Here is a 14,402-nt window from a genome sequence, read left to right on the forward strand (position 1 = left end):
AGATTTGCAGCCAAATGCAACCGCCAGACAGCCTGGCGCTAACAACTTCATCATTAGAATGTGACATTCCCTTTGAACTTATCCACATCGCTAACTGCTTTAGCCACTGAGTCTCAGTGCCTCCTCACTCACATTGAGTCTCACTGCCTCCTCACTCACACTCGAGTCTCAGTGCCTCCTCACTCTCACACCGAGTCTCAGTCCCTCCTCACTCACAGAGTCTCAGTCCCTCCTCACTTTCACACCGAGTCTCAGTCCCTCCTCACTCTCACACCGAGTTTCAGTCCCTCTTTACTCTCACATAGAGTGTCAGTCCCTCCTCATTCTCACACTGAGTCTCAGTGCCATCTCACTCTCTCACTGAGTCTCAGTTCCTCCTCACACTCACACCAAGTCTCAGTCCCTCTTCACTCTCACACCAAGTCTCAGTCCCTCCTCACTCTCTCATAGTCTCAGTCCCTCCTCACACTCACACCGAGTCTCAGTCCTTCCTCACTCTCACCGCGAGTCTCAGTCCCTCCTCATCTCAGAGTCTCAGTCCCTCCTCACTCTCACACTGAGTCTCAGTCCCACCTCACTCACACAGTCTCAGTCCCTTCTCACTATTACACCAAGTCTCAGTGAATTCTCACTCTCACAATGAGTCTCAGTGCTCTCACATTCACACGGTCTCCTTCTCACTACTTCATAGTTTCTCAAAACATGTTCTCTGTTACATTGCTTCTCCGTGAGTCTCAGTGCTTTCTCCGACTGTGCCTCATCTCCGTCTCACTGAATGCAGTCTCTGCCTTTTACTGTGGGTCTCAATCTTCACAGTGCTCTTTAAATGTAAAAAAACACACCAGCGCAAACCAATCTGGGTTTGAATCTGTAAACCGTAGAAGTGGGAACACTTGCCCCTGGATCCAGTCAATATTTGTCATTAACGTCATATCCAAAATGAACCCAAGCGGGTCAATACAAACCCAGTGTTTTCATTCATTCTGTTGATTACTCAAACTCGCCAAACCATCTGTGCAGAAAAAAGGAGCGCTTGCATTTGACTATGCATGAGCTTCAGGGCCCCGAGCCGACTGATCCAGGATTTCAGCTGCGAGAAAGAGGCCATTCAGAAACTGCAGGGCGCAGTCGGCAAATACAAGCATCGGCGCTCAATGGAGGCTTCTTTCCTAAGCCAGGTGGCAGAAATTGTGAACTGTTGAGCCTCTTCTCTGTTCTCTGTATGCCCCCCCCCCCCCCCAAAAAAACCCCAACCCCACCCCTCATCCAAAACACTGGCCCACAGTGGTGGAGAGGGCGGTTCCTGAGAATAGCCCTGAGCATCAGAGACTGCTGCTGTACATGTTTGTTGATATAAATCTGAATAAATCCTATTTTGAGAAGGAAAAAGAAAGAATTGTGAACAGTACAAGAGTTTAACTCTGATGAGTTCTGTTTATTTACTGTGTGTGTGTGTGTGTGTGTGTGTGTGTGCATGCGTGCACGGGTGCCATATGACTGTGTGTGTGTGCGGGGGGGGGGGTTATTCCATGGTGGCCTAGGGTGGTGCGGCCCAATGTGAGGTCTTGTCATGGGACCCAAAATCCCTGGCGACACCCCTTTTTGTGTATGTGGGTGTGTGTAATACACAGAGATTGCATCTGTGTATTCAAGTGCATACGTGTGGGTATGTGTCCACATGCGTGCCTGTATGTGCCTATGTAAGTGTGCATAAGTACATGAGTCTCTGTGGTTGTATTTGTATGTGTCCTAATTCAGGGGTTGATACAAACGGATGTAGCCTTAATTCAGGTGGAAGTGCACATTACTTCTAAGAGGCTCATGCGCACGCACACACGTGTGCACCCCATACAGACAGCACGACCATGAAGGAGGAAATGAAACCTATGACAGGGTGAGAGCTCTTGGTTTTGCGCGAACACCGTGCCCGGGTCTTTCGCGGTCGCACGAGGCAGCGTGGAAGGCGCCGCCTTTGCAGGGGGAGACAATCCCCTTGATTAGCGTGCGCGGGACGTGCTGGGAAAATTGCTCCCCTGACAAGAGACTTAAGATTCGCACTGATTCATAGCTGCCGCTCATTTCTGCTCAAGAGGAGCTTGTGATTGTGCCGCTCAGTCGTGACCGGCTCGAGAAGTTCATTAAAGTTCAGTCGCGGTGACATCGCTGCAATATTTACACCGGGAGAGTTGACAAGACGAAGCCGTTAATACCTCAGGGCGTAATTTGGGGTCACACAATGGATGAAAGAAATGTGCACCTCTGCCACTTCACAGAAGCATCCCCACGCGTCCCCGTGAACAATAAAATGTCATGCGGTAACTGAATATATAAATCCAATAGTGGTAAATTAAACTTTACCACAGTAAAACATGCTGTGTCAGATGATTTCACGCTGAATATTTTACTGAGCGGCATGTCAGCTCGGCCGCGGGCTCACCCCTCCTCCACACTGTGGCTCATTATCGAACAGAGCATGAAGTTCACGGGAATGCAGAGAGACATGTCGACCACCAGGACCCAGGACAACCTCATTAACACGCAAAAAATCCGAGAGAGCTCCAGGCTAATAATCAAACGGACTATTGACACGAGAGGGCTGGTGCGCCGCGATGGATATAATATTTCGGGGAAACTGGCGCTGTTGTAACCGCGGACACATTAAATGCCATAACCAGGTACGCTAATTCGCGTTTTTTGTGTTCAACACGTACTTATATTGGCCATCTTATATTGGCTAGCGGAAGCTCCAGACAGGAAACCACGTAAGCTTTGCGTTCTCGTCTTTAGCATTTGTATACGTCTGACTACGGCATGTGTGTATCTACACCTGTGACATCATCTGTGTGTGTGTGTGTGTGTGTGTGTGCGCGCGCATGGGAGAGAGAGAGAGAGAGACTGTTTGTGTCTGGGAGTTTTATAGCCCGCTGACTTTTTTTCACCACGTCAGCCAAACGGAGACTGGGGCAGACGGAGCAGTCTATAAGCAATAGAACCACGCCTTGGTCACTGAAACGGGTTGCGTACGGGTTACACAACTCGCGGCTAATCACTAATCACTTCTTCGTACCAGGATTCAGAACAAATCCAAGCAAAACCGAGAGCCAGAGCCAGCTTTTTCATATATATAGCATATACACTGTCTGTGTAGCAGTGTATCTTTATTCCCATATTGCATTACAACACACAGCATTTGATTCGAAATACATGTGCATTATTGATGGCAAAGGCAGTTACAGGCGCGCAGAAATTTTTGCTCACAAAGCGGACGACACTTCACACCCTCTCGTTAAGGCAACAAAGCAGATACCCTCGCGTATGACAGCGCGCGCGACTGACAGACAGCGATGTACAGTAGGCTACTCTCTCGCAGCTGCCGCCCCGAGACCGAGTTGCACTTCAGTCCACTTAGCGCCAAACTATACATCCGGTGAACAGAGGCTAATATAACTACGTGAGCATTAAATTTATCTAGCTTTAAAACGTATAATGTTGTGCGGGGCACCGGCAATTCGAACAGACATAGCAGACAGTTTTCACAGCACGCGATTTGAGATGGACGGCCCTCTTGATGGCTTATCAATGGACGCACACGTCGACTCGCAACGGCTTACCTCCAAAGCCTCCTGCTCTCGAACACAATCCCTCCTCCAACACATGCAAATAACAGTCAAATCACACCCACCCGGCGACTCGTAGACTGCGAGGAAAGGCGCTTAAGGTAACAAAGACTCGCTCTGCTTTCAGATAAACGTCTACGAAAGTAGAAGGTATGAGAACAGTCGCGCTGAACCGTTGCTTTGGCAACGTGGTCTAGGCTTCATTTGGTCAATTTTCATACCTTCCCTTTTCTCGTTTCCTTCCTGCCTGCTCTCCGTTTCAGAGTGATACACGCGTCGAGAGGGAGAAAGAGAGAGAGAAAGAACCCGGTAGTGTACTTACAGTTTCAATGGCGTGGTTTACAAACAGGTGGGACACTTGTTCCTCTTCCCTCTACATCAAAAGCAGTGAGTGGTGCTTCGCTCAGTGCTCTGGAAATTTTCGAACAGACCACCGTGCAGGCGCTGCGCTTCTCCCGACGGACTGCATGGATTTCTTCTCCAGCACCACCACACTTTGAACAGCTCCATTGACGTCACCTTCCTCAAGCTACGACGCCACACCCTTTTGATGAAGACCACCGCCAATAGCGAGGCGGAAGAACAACCAATCATCTGACTCCCCCCATCCTGCCTAACCCCACCCAATCCAACCACGATTGGCCGAAGTCTACTGCTAGTGAATCTTCTCTAATTGCTAGCAGGATAACAAGCCAGGAGGACACGCGGATGTTCCCGCTTTTCCAGGTGAAAAATATGACCGCGTCTGGAAAATGAAAGGCAGCATATTTCATGTTCCCGATCCCCCCATGTTTTGGCGCCATTCCCGATGTAGAATTACATGGGACTACATTTCCCAGTTGGAAGAGCAATGTTAATGCACGGTCTCTATCGCTACCGTGAACGCGTGGAAAGTGGCGTAGAAAGAAAGTCTATTTAAAAAAATCAAACAATAGTCACACACTAACGAAAAGCTTTAAAAAACATATACTGCGATGATGATGATTATACTATTATTATTATAATAATTTTTTTTTTATGTTGCAAAGGATATGATACAATAATGGAAAATCCATCAATTAATTGCAGTGTTCAATAAAAAAACAAGTGTTGCCTAGCTAGTGCCCTGTTAGTATATTTTGCCAACTACCTCCACACTTGTGCAATAGATCCATCGAGCATTTTTAATTCCTCAGAGGGACAAGGAGATTTTGTTAACATGGGTGAAATGGGGGAGAGATTGATTGATTTTCTGTAAGAACACATTTCACCACTCAGCATTACTCTGAAATCACGTTTTGCTTCTTACATTGCCGGATTAATCTCACGCGGCGGCGACGCTGTGGAGATACGTGCACGAGCGGAGTTTGTTCAGAGAACCTCGTGCCAGTCACGAAACGCGGCTCACAGAAAACAGTATTACCCACTTACCGTATTAATAACCGACAGATCTAACAACATGCAACATATCCTTCTACATGCATACGTGTTTGCGTGTATTAATCTGCATTCAAATGTGAGAGCTTAAAAGGTGCTCTCTGAGGTAATTTCCATTACATTTAATAAATCATATTTGCACAAAAACCCTTTGACAATTTATTTAGGCAACAATATTGAATGTGTATTTAAAGATAACTTGTTAACGGATGCCTGTGAGTTTAAAAATGGGTTTGAGTAGGAAACAAGGCCCAAACCAATTCTTGAAAGCAATAGCCTAAGTGCTTGGGGGAAGATTTTTGAGAAAGCATGGGAAGCAAAAGGAACAGGGTCGCTACCTAATGAGGTCCTAAAACGTCTGAAATGTGCCTCAAGTTCGGTTTTATCATTCCCAAATATTTGATTTGATTTAGATTTTGTTATTTCACAGGAATAAAAACAATGCTTAAAAGAACAAACATAGTCTGAGGCCCAACTCAGACGATCTGATTTTCACTGGCTTACTGCCTACTGAGTGAGGAAAGGGGAAAACGTGAGTTTAGGGACCAGGAGGATAAGAGAAACTGCATCAAAATTATGATTTAAAAAAAAAGAAAAGAAAAGAGGGGGAGTGAGGAAGAGTACATTTGAGAAAAAAAGATAGATGAGAAGATGAAGAGCAAGAAAAAAAATTGTTTTGAAAGTGGGTACATCCCTCCAGCATGGAATAAATACATCATCACATTGATACCGAAGGCATCTAAAAGGGATCCAAGGGTTTCGTTGATTCATATCACTCTCATAAGCATCATTTACAATAAATATTCTGGTATTTTAAATGCTTACCAGTACATGCTTACCCAGACTGGTCTATGCAGATCAAAAAAGGAATTTGGGCACATATTTAGCTTTTAAATTGTATCCTATGTTATTAAGTAAAACTGCAGCATGATTTGATGCCTTCCAAATGGTCTTTGACTATGTCATCTGAGAGAGCCCTGCTCAGCGAGGGCTTAGGAATGCTGGGGCTGATGGGAAACTCAATGACGCAATTAACAGCTTATATGGAGCGCCCGTAACCTGTGTGCAGGTAAGTGACCTGAGTACTGGTTGTTTCAAACTCAATTTGGGGTTAAAGAATGGGATGTGCTCTCTCCAACTTAAATTTTCCTAGACTTGGCACAGCAAAAAAAAAAAAAACTGGAGGTGAGATTAGCTGACATGGCTCGGGGTGTTCTGCACTGATAATATCATCCTTCTGGCCAAGTCCTTCCAGCTGAGACCATGATTCGCAAATTTTGTTGATCACGGTCACTAAATTGAGATTTATAAACATTAAAATAAAAAAATAAAAAAAACAAGAACAGAAAAATCCAGACCATACATTTTAGAAAAAAGGAGCAATGAGGTATGTTCATGACGTTTCCTCTGGAATAACGGATAAATACCTGAATTTCATTTTTGATAAATATATTACATTTGAAGACGGCGCAAGATCTTTGGCATGTAGCACACAGGTCCAGATTTGGGATCTAGAGAATGTAAAACGAAAGTTTGTAAAGACCTTGGTTATTATGTATGCTCACAGTTCTGTAATTCCAGCCTGAATAATGCTGATGCATTATGGGTTTTAAAAGAATCTATACAAGCCAACTCCACTCCATCCAGCACAAGGCAATTATTTTTATTTATTTATTTATTTTTTTTTTTTTACAAGAGCACACATTTGCATTAAAGCTCACCATTCAAGCTGGCATGAATATGGGGCCTAATTACATACAGCAAAAAGGCTGTGGTGGTTAGGGCTCGGAACTGGCCAATCAATACGCCTGAAGACAGGATAACAGGGGTCATCAAATGGGATCAAACACACAACTGCCCTTGGACAAAGGAACACAAGGCTATATTATATGAGGCAGATTTACAGTGCGTCTTCAGCAGTAAGTTATGAAGCAATGTCAATATCATTAAAAGCATGCCATTCCTATATTTAAGAAATGATGTATGGTTCAAGCCAAAACTCATAACTTACAACCAACTGTGCTCCAGTACCCTGCTCCAAGAACACTGGCCTGTCTTTCAGTGCTAGATACACTACATGGCCAAAAGTATGTGGACACCTGACATCCAACATCTCATCCAAAATTATGGGCATTACTATGGAGTTTGTTCACCCTTTGCTGCTATAACAACCTCCACTCTGCTGGGAAGGCTTTATACTAGATGTTAGAGCATTGCTGCACGGACTTGTTTCCATTCAACCAAAAGTGCTTTAGTGAGGTCGGGCACTGAATGGGCAATTAGGCCTGTCTTGCACTTGGCTTTCCAATTGTTCCCGAAGGGGTTGGATAGGGTTGAGGTCAGGGTTCTTTGCAGGCCAGTCAAGTTTTGTTGCCACAAAGTTGGAAGCACAGAATTGTCTAGAATGTCACTGCATTAAGGTTTGTCTTCACTGAAATGATAAACAGCCCCAGACAAAGGGGTGTCCAGGTACGTTTGGTCATGTACAGTAACACTGGCCTGACTTGCAGTGCAGAAGGCTTCTCTCAGAAGGCTCTCTTTGTCCAGTCTGGCATGAGACTCTAAGGATGTGACATTTTCATAAAACTGCGGAATAACCCGGAAACTTTAGAAACACGCCCTTTATGGATTTCTGAGGAAAGCACATACAATAACGAATGACTAACAAATGAACGCCATCTATCAACCTTTTCCAATACAATAGGAAAAACACACCCACGCGTAGGTCGAGTCACACCACTGACGAGACTCCTCCCCGTCCTCCAAGCGCACGCACACGCCATCTGTACTTTCCACCATGTAAATCTCTGAAGATGATTTGACCTTTGACCTTTCCGCTTCTTGCAGGGTCATGACGTGGAATGACACTCTCCGAGGTCTCCAGAGAGCTGGAGAGAACCTGATTACAATGGTGTACAACGGTCCCACAGCTCCTTCTGCACAAAAATATCTGCTAGAGACCTTGAGGAGAAGGACGGTTTCGGAATTAAAAAGAAGGTTTCTCCATCATGGAAAATGAGAGAAGTGGTGAGCCCAGCAGTGTTACCACATATTTCCATGTGTGATTCTCTCTCTCTCTCTCTCTCTCTCTCTGTGTGTGTGTGTGCGTGTGCGTATTTCTGTGTGATATTTGTGATATGGGTGCGTCTCTCTCTCTCCACCCCTGCAATATTAGCATGACCAGTCAATGTACAGTATTGCCAGGGAAATATCACTAACGATAAATCACAATTACGACACCGACCGCTTCCTCCTTTCTTCCACAAGCTCCCTCCCTTCCCTCTCGCCTCGGCTCCTTCTCTCCATTATCTTTAACCCCCCTCCACCCCCCCCCCCCCCCCCCCCCCACACACTCCGTTCTTTCATCAGAATACAGCAGTGCGGCCGGTGCGATTATGAATACAGGTAATATTTCAGTGCGATGATATCTCTTCCACGCTCAGCTTTCGCCCCCCCAGCCAAAGCTCTTAGTCCTAATTAATAATCTTTTTCAGAGTCACGCCAAACTCCCGCTCTAAGCTTTTCTGCCAGTGGGGAGTGCAGACTGTCCTCCTAGCAGCAGCACACACCGATAGCTGAATAAGTAAAGACGCGAGTGGTTTGGTGAAGTGCGCTACATTTGTGGGAGCGCGTTTGCTGCGCGTCTTCCGCGCGCGCATTAGCGGAAGCAGAGCCGTAGCGCTCAGAGTCGCCGCGGCGAGCCGCGCGATTCCAAACGGGGACGGCGCTTCGCGAGTCAGCTCGAGGATTCCTGTGTCCGGAGCTCCTGTTCGCCGTTTGTCCTTTCAAACCAAACTCCCCCTTTGTTAGCGTAGCCCATATGTGGCTGCCATGTGGCCCGGCTGGGACAGAATTGGCTTCCAGTGTTTATATCATGGCACAGAGTCCGCTTTCACGTTCAGGCCTATTTACCGCCACGCTGCGCGGTCTTGTTCAGCTTAAATTCAGCCTGACATATGGGACTACTGCATTGCTTGACGTTTATTTTCATACCTCAGATTTGTATTGCGTTACTTTACAAACCCACTGTGTAATGAAATAATATACCTATTGGTTTCATTAATTTTTTTTTTTTCTTACCAGGGCCCAGTTCTGACAGTACAATATTTATTGAACAAAGCCACATTTACGTGTCTCTGATTTAAACATTTGCATTTTTTATGAAATGACAGAAAAATGTTATTTGATTTACAATTAATGGCAAATTAGATACTATTCCTGTGTCTGCTGGAAAATGAACAGACCCTTGAAGATGTGAATAAATGAAAGAAACATTATCATATAGCTGCGCCTCTTTCAAAATTATTTTTCTCATCTCAGCCTGTGAAGTAGCAGAAGGGACTCCCTGCTAAAACGAGCCAAGTAAAATATCAGAAACTAGTCAGTCTGTGAGCCCTCACAGAGTTCTAGCCTGCTAGCTCCAGCTACTGTAAACGCACATAATGCTAACTAAGAAAGAGAAATACAGTCTCTATTTTGACATTGTAGATTAGCTGCATCTTTAACGTGGGTAGATTTGAGCAACGTTAGCTTGCATCACAGCTGTGGTGTCAGTATATGGTAACTCACCAAGTCATCTTCTTGTGCCAATTCCCTGTTAATTTTCTTCTTCTTCACTCCTAGTCCCTGGATGCTTGGACCCCAGCTCAGAATCTTAACACTGTGGCCTTTTGTATGCATATTTCATTGTATATTTGACCTTGTATGTCTCTGCTGTGGTTTAATGCCACACTGTAGCTAGCTCACTCTGCAGCAGTGCTAACCAGCCCTGTTCCTGGGGATCTACCACTCTGTAGGTCTGCATTTCCACCATAACTTCACACACCTGATTCTGCTGAGCTACCAATTAGTAGGATCAGGTGTGCCAAATTAGGGCTGGAGTGAAAGCCTGCAGGAGGATTGAGCTCCAGGAACAGGATTGGTTACCGCTGCTCTCCAGGATTCCCTTCCGCTGCTTTACTTCCGGGTGTTTCCACCGCAGTCCAAATGTTTAAGCTGCCATGGCTGATGACATTACAAAATGGAGTTCAGCCATAATAATAGGCGTCAATTTAAAAAAAATTTATTTCCCACATCATTCCATCACTCATTATTTACTGGAAGAAGTTGTACCATAAATGAAAAGCTTTTCTTTCTGCTTTAATTTACTTTACATTTTTATTATGTATTATTCCTTGGGAAAAAGTTGTGGAATTTCTCAAATCTTTCCCTCCTGAGCAGCCTAAATATATATATATAAAAAAATGATACTTAAATTTCAAGTAGACAAGAAGTAAATACTTCTGTTTCTTATGCAAAATTTTAGAAAGTTTGTAGAAAGCCAGAGAAACCAAATTTTAACATGCAAATAAGGCTGTGGAATTAGTTCAAATTAAGCCAGAATTAATTATATTTTGACAGAGTGGCTGCTTGATGCTGATAAGGAATGTCAATGACGAAGGTCTCAGCAAGGTACAGGTACCTGGTATGAGCTGTGATACCTGGAGAGCTTTCTGTGAAAGTGAAGCCGTAGCATAGCATGCTTGTCCCTGCCCTGTCCACTGTTGGCTTGAAGAAATATATTAGTGTATTGGGACATTCTCTGTATCTGTATGCAGAATTGTTTACTTGCACTTTGTGGATCTGAGAGTGCACAAATTATATCAATTAGAGAGCGATGAGTAAGTGATGCTCCAGGAACCCTGAAATGTACAAAGCCATCATGAGATTTCAATTATTCACTAATGTGAACAGTTCATTGAGTTCGGCTTTGGTGTTCTGTGGTGTGTGTGTTTGTGTGTGTGTGTGTGTGTGTGTGTTTGCGCTTTGGTAAGTTCACATGAGCTGGTGACTGACAGCATAACGTTAGCCCCACTCATTGTGGTGTCGGTGAAGCATCACGCTCACATCAGCACAAAAAGGCGAAACAGGAAATAGACTGACATGCTAACCCACGCCGTCTCTCGCACTGACTTACTACGAAAGACACGGCACACTCTGAGATCATCACTTATTTACGCAGATATCCGTTCGCTTAAAGGGACGGCCACTTCCTGCATAAACAGGCAGTGGGAGAGGGGCAGGCCGGTGGGCGGTGACCGGGAAAGAGAGTGCTGTGTGTGGGGACGGAGTGTAGCACAGTGGGTAAGGAACTGGGCTTGTAACCGAAAGATCGTAGGTTCGATTCCTGGGTAAGGACACTGCCGTTGTACCCTTGAGCAAGGTATTTAACCTGCATTGCTTCAGTATATATCCAGCTGTATAAATGGATACAATGTAAAATGCTATGTAAAAGTTTTGTAAGTCGCTCTGGATAAGAGCGTCTACTAAATGCCTGTAATGTAATGTAATGTAAAATGTAATGTAATGTAATGGTGCGGGCTCACACAGGGAGGCCCTGTTAACACCAGAAACTACACGGCGGATGGCGAGTCTTCAAGGGACTTCGCCAAGATCCACGGAGCGAGGCCGCTGTCGCCGTCGGCCGAGAGCTCTCACCGACCTCAAGCACGGATCAGAAGTCTCCCTCACGACTGGAGACTCCCCACCCCACGACACGGGACAGCCCTGTCTGGCAGCACAAAGCCCTCCGGTCCAGCAGGGGGCAGACCCAGCAGGTGGAGGAGAAATTACTCAGAAACGCTCAACGTTTGTCAGCTGTTCTTTTCCCCTCGTCTCCTCTTTTGCTAAATTTACCAGGAGTTCTGCCATTGGAGGACAGAAATAACCTCAGTGACCTGACACAGGTGAGAGACACCAAAGGTTATATGTATCTTGGTTACAGGTACAAGTCAACAGGTGTATCTTGGTGCACAGTTACAGGTACAAGTGAACAGGTGTATCCCGGTGCACAGTTACAGGTACAAGTGAACAGGTGTATCTCGGTGCACAGTTACAGGTACAAGTGAGCAGGTGTATCTCGGTGCACAGTTACAGGTACAAGTGAACAGGTGTATCTCGGTGCACAGTTACAGGTACAAGTGAACAGGTGTATCTCGGTGCACAGTTACAGGTACAAGTGAACAAGTGTATCTTGGTGCACAGTTACAGGTACAAGTGAACAGGTGTATCTCGGTGCACAGTTACAGGTACAAGTGTAGAGGTGTAGGCAGGTGGACAGTTATAGATGCGGAAGACCAGATACAGGGCATTGAGCTGGCAAGGACAGTGTAAGGATAGTTACAGGTATCAGGACTCTGGCGCAGTTGCAAGGGCACAGATACAGATGAGGAGCTCTAAGCAGTGTAGACTGAACACCCACGTATCCAGATATCACACTCTGACCATATACCTACCTATCCTGCACTTGCCTAACTTGATAAAGTTAACCCTTCCCTACACCTTAATTACTCCCCTAACCCTTACAGAACAGCGAGGTTTGGCTCTGTGTCTTTAAATGTGAACCCGAGGGGGTCAGTAACTTAATCTCTGAATGGGACCCATGGGTATCAGTGGCAGGGTCTGTTTGGCACCCCTCGGTCTGAGTAACAGGTCCCTGGATATTAGCAATAGGGTCTCTGTGCAGGACTCCTGGGTGTCAGTAACGGGCTACATGTAGTATTCTGAAGCAGGTCTGAAGCTGGTCTGAAGCAGGCCTGAAGCCGGGCACTGTGGCTGCAGCTTCCTGCCGATGGTCAGTAGCTGTGTGTCTTTCCCTGCTTTCTTCCCCGTGCGTGTTCAGAGTGAACCTGCCTTTAATTAGCGCTGAGCAAACAGCCTCCTCGCCCTGTTTGGGCTGCACAGGGTTGGCCTGTAAATGCGTGCCTGGCTGCACTCCTCTCTCTCACTCCGTCCTTCCAAAGACTCTATTTCTTCCACGCTTCATCCTTTCTCGCCGTGTTTTTCATCCATAGACCTCTTTTCTCTCTCTGCCCTTTGTTCCCACCATCGACCTACTCCCCCCCCCCCCCCGCAGTTACTTTCGCTTTCCCCCCCTCTCTCTGCTCTTCCACAGTCCCTTCCTTCTCAGTGCTCCTATACCCCGCCCCCTCTGATGATGTCACACTAACAGGTAAACAGACTCCCTCTCACACCCCGAACTGCGGAGTTTACATTAAAAGCACAGGCTCTCTTCTCTCCGGTTTGTCCACATTTGCATTTGTGCAGAGTCAACAGCATTGGATTCCATTAAATGAACAACCCCTCCCTGTTACTTATTTTTGAGTCCACACACAGCACCAGGGGAGAGACAGTATTGGAAACTCCAAATCCCAAAACCAGCATGTACCCAGGGCTGAAAGGGAGCTCTTTCAGGGTTGAGGGGTGGAGTGGTCCACCTCCAGCCACCACTATTGGGAAAAATAATTTCTGAACTGTTCGTTTTTAAAATATTATTTTTGTCTTCAAAATGGATCAGTGTCCATCATTACAATCACTCCCAGTGCAGCACCACTTCTCATCTGATTCTGATTGGAGAGCAGGAGAGCTGGCTGTTCTGATTTGGGAGCAGGTTAAATGCTGGCTGTTCTGATTGGGGAGCAGGTTAAATTCTGGCTGTTCTGATTGGAGAGCAGGCTAAATTCTGACTGTTCTGATTGGAGAGCAGGCTAAATTCTGGTGGTTCTGATTGGACAGCAGGCTAAATTCTGGTGGTTCTGATTGGAGAGCAAGCTAAATTCAGGTAGTTCTGGTTCTGGTTCCAGCCGGAGGGGGGAGTTAAAATCTGAGTCACAATCTGGCCTTGCAGTGTGTAATTATCCCGGGAGGGATGGAGCAGCTCTCCCCCTGTCACCCCCTCCCCCCATCCATCCTCCCCTCAGTGGCGTCCATGTGTCTATATCCACCCTCCCCCACCAACATACACATACACACAAGCACACACACACGCGCGCGCACACAAGCACACACACGCACGCGTGCACACACACACGCGTGCGCACACACACACACACACAGAGACATGCACACACATACACACATACACACACACACATGCACACAAGCACACACACAGAGACATGCACACACATACACAAGCACACGCACACACACATACACAACCACACACATGCACACACGCACACACACACACACACACACATGCACACACACACACCCACACACATATACAAGCACACACCCACACGCACAAGCACACACACACACAGCGCAGACCCTGAATCTAGACAGACGTAACTTCAGTCAACCAACAGCATGAGCACAGACTCCACTTATCCAATCAAACAGCTTATTGTTGGACCATGGAGAAGGCTTCTGGTGAGAAAGAAATGCAAACACAAGTACAGAGATAATAAAGCCCGCACTCAGTGGGAGCAGTACTGTCCAGACAAACAGAGCACCCTCTAATGACAGCAGATGGTTACTACATGATTCTTTTAGGGCCTGATTACTGTACTGAGCCCAGAGATGTCTGCAGATGTGTGTGCCCCC

General features: G+C 46.1%; 1 protein-coding gene across 3 annotated transcripts in view; it reads right to left on the reverse strand.

Moving 5' to 3' along the window:
- Positions 1-4,357, reverse strand: part of smpd3 (sphingomyelin phosphodiesterase 3) — a 32,283-nt gene extending 27,926 nt beyond the window's left edge. The window contains exon 1 of one of the 3 annotated variants that reach the window (XM_035396851.1): positions 3,940-4,357. The gene's annotated coding sequence lies outside the window, so the exon portion shown is untranslated. Of the gene's footprint in view, positions 1-3,611; positions 3,825-3,939 lie in introns of those variants that run through there. The other 2 variants (XM_035396854.1, XM_035396852.1) reach the window with 2 other exon arrangements.
- Positions 4,358-14,402: the final 10,045 nt, after the last annotated feature.

The sequence above is a fragment of the Anguilla anguilla genome, chromosome 16 (assembly GCF_013347855.1).
Source record: "Anguilla anguilla isolate fAngAng1 chromosome 16, fAngAng1.pri, whole genome shotgun sequence".
NCBI lineage: Eukaryota > Metazoa > Chordata > Actinopteri > Anguilliformes > Anguillidae > Anguilla > Anguilla anguilla.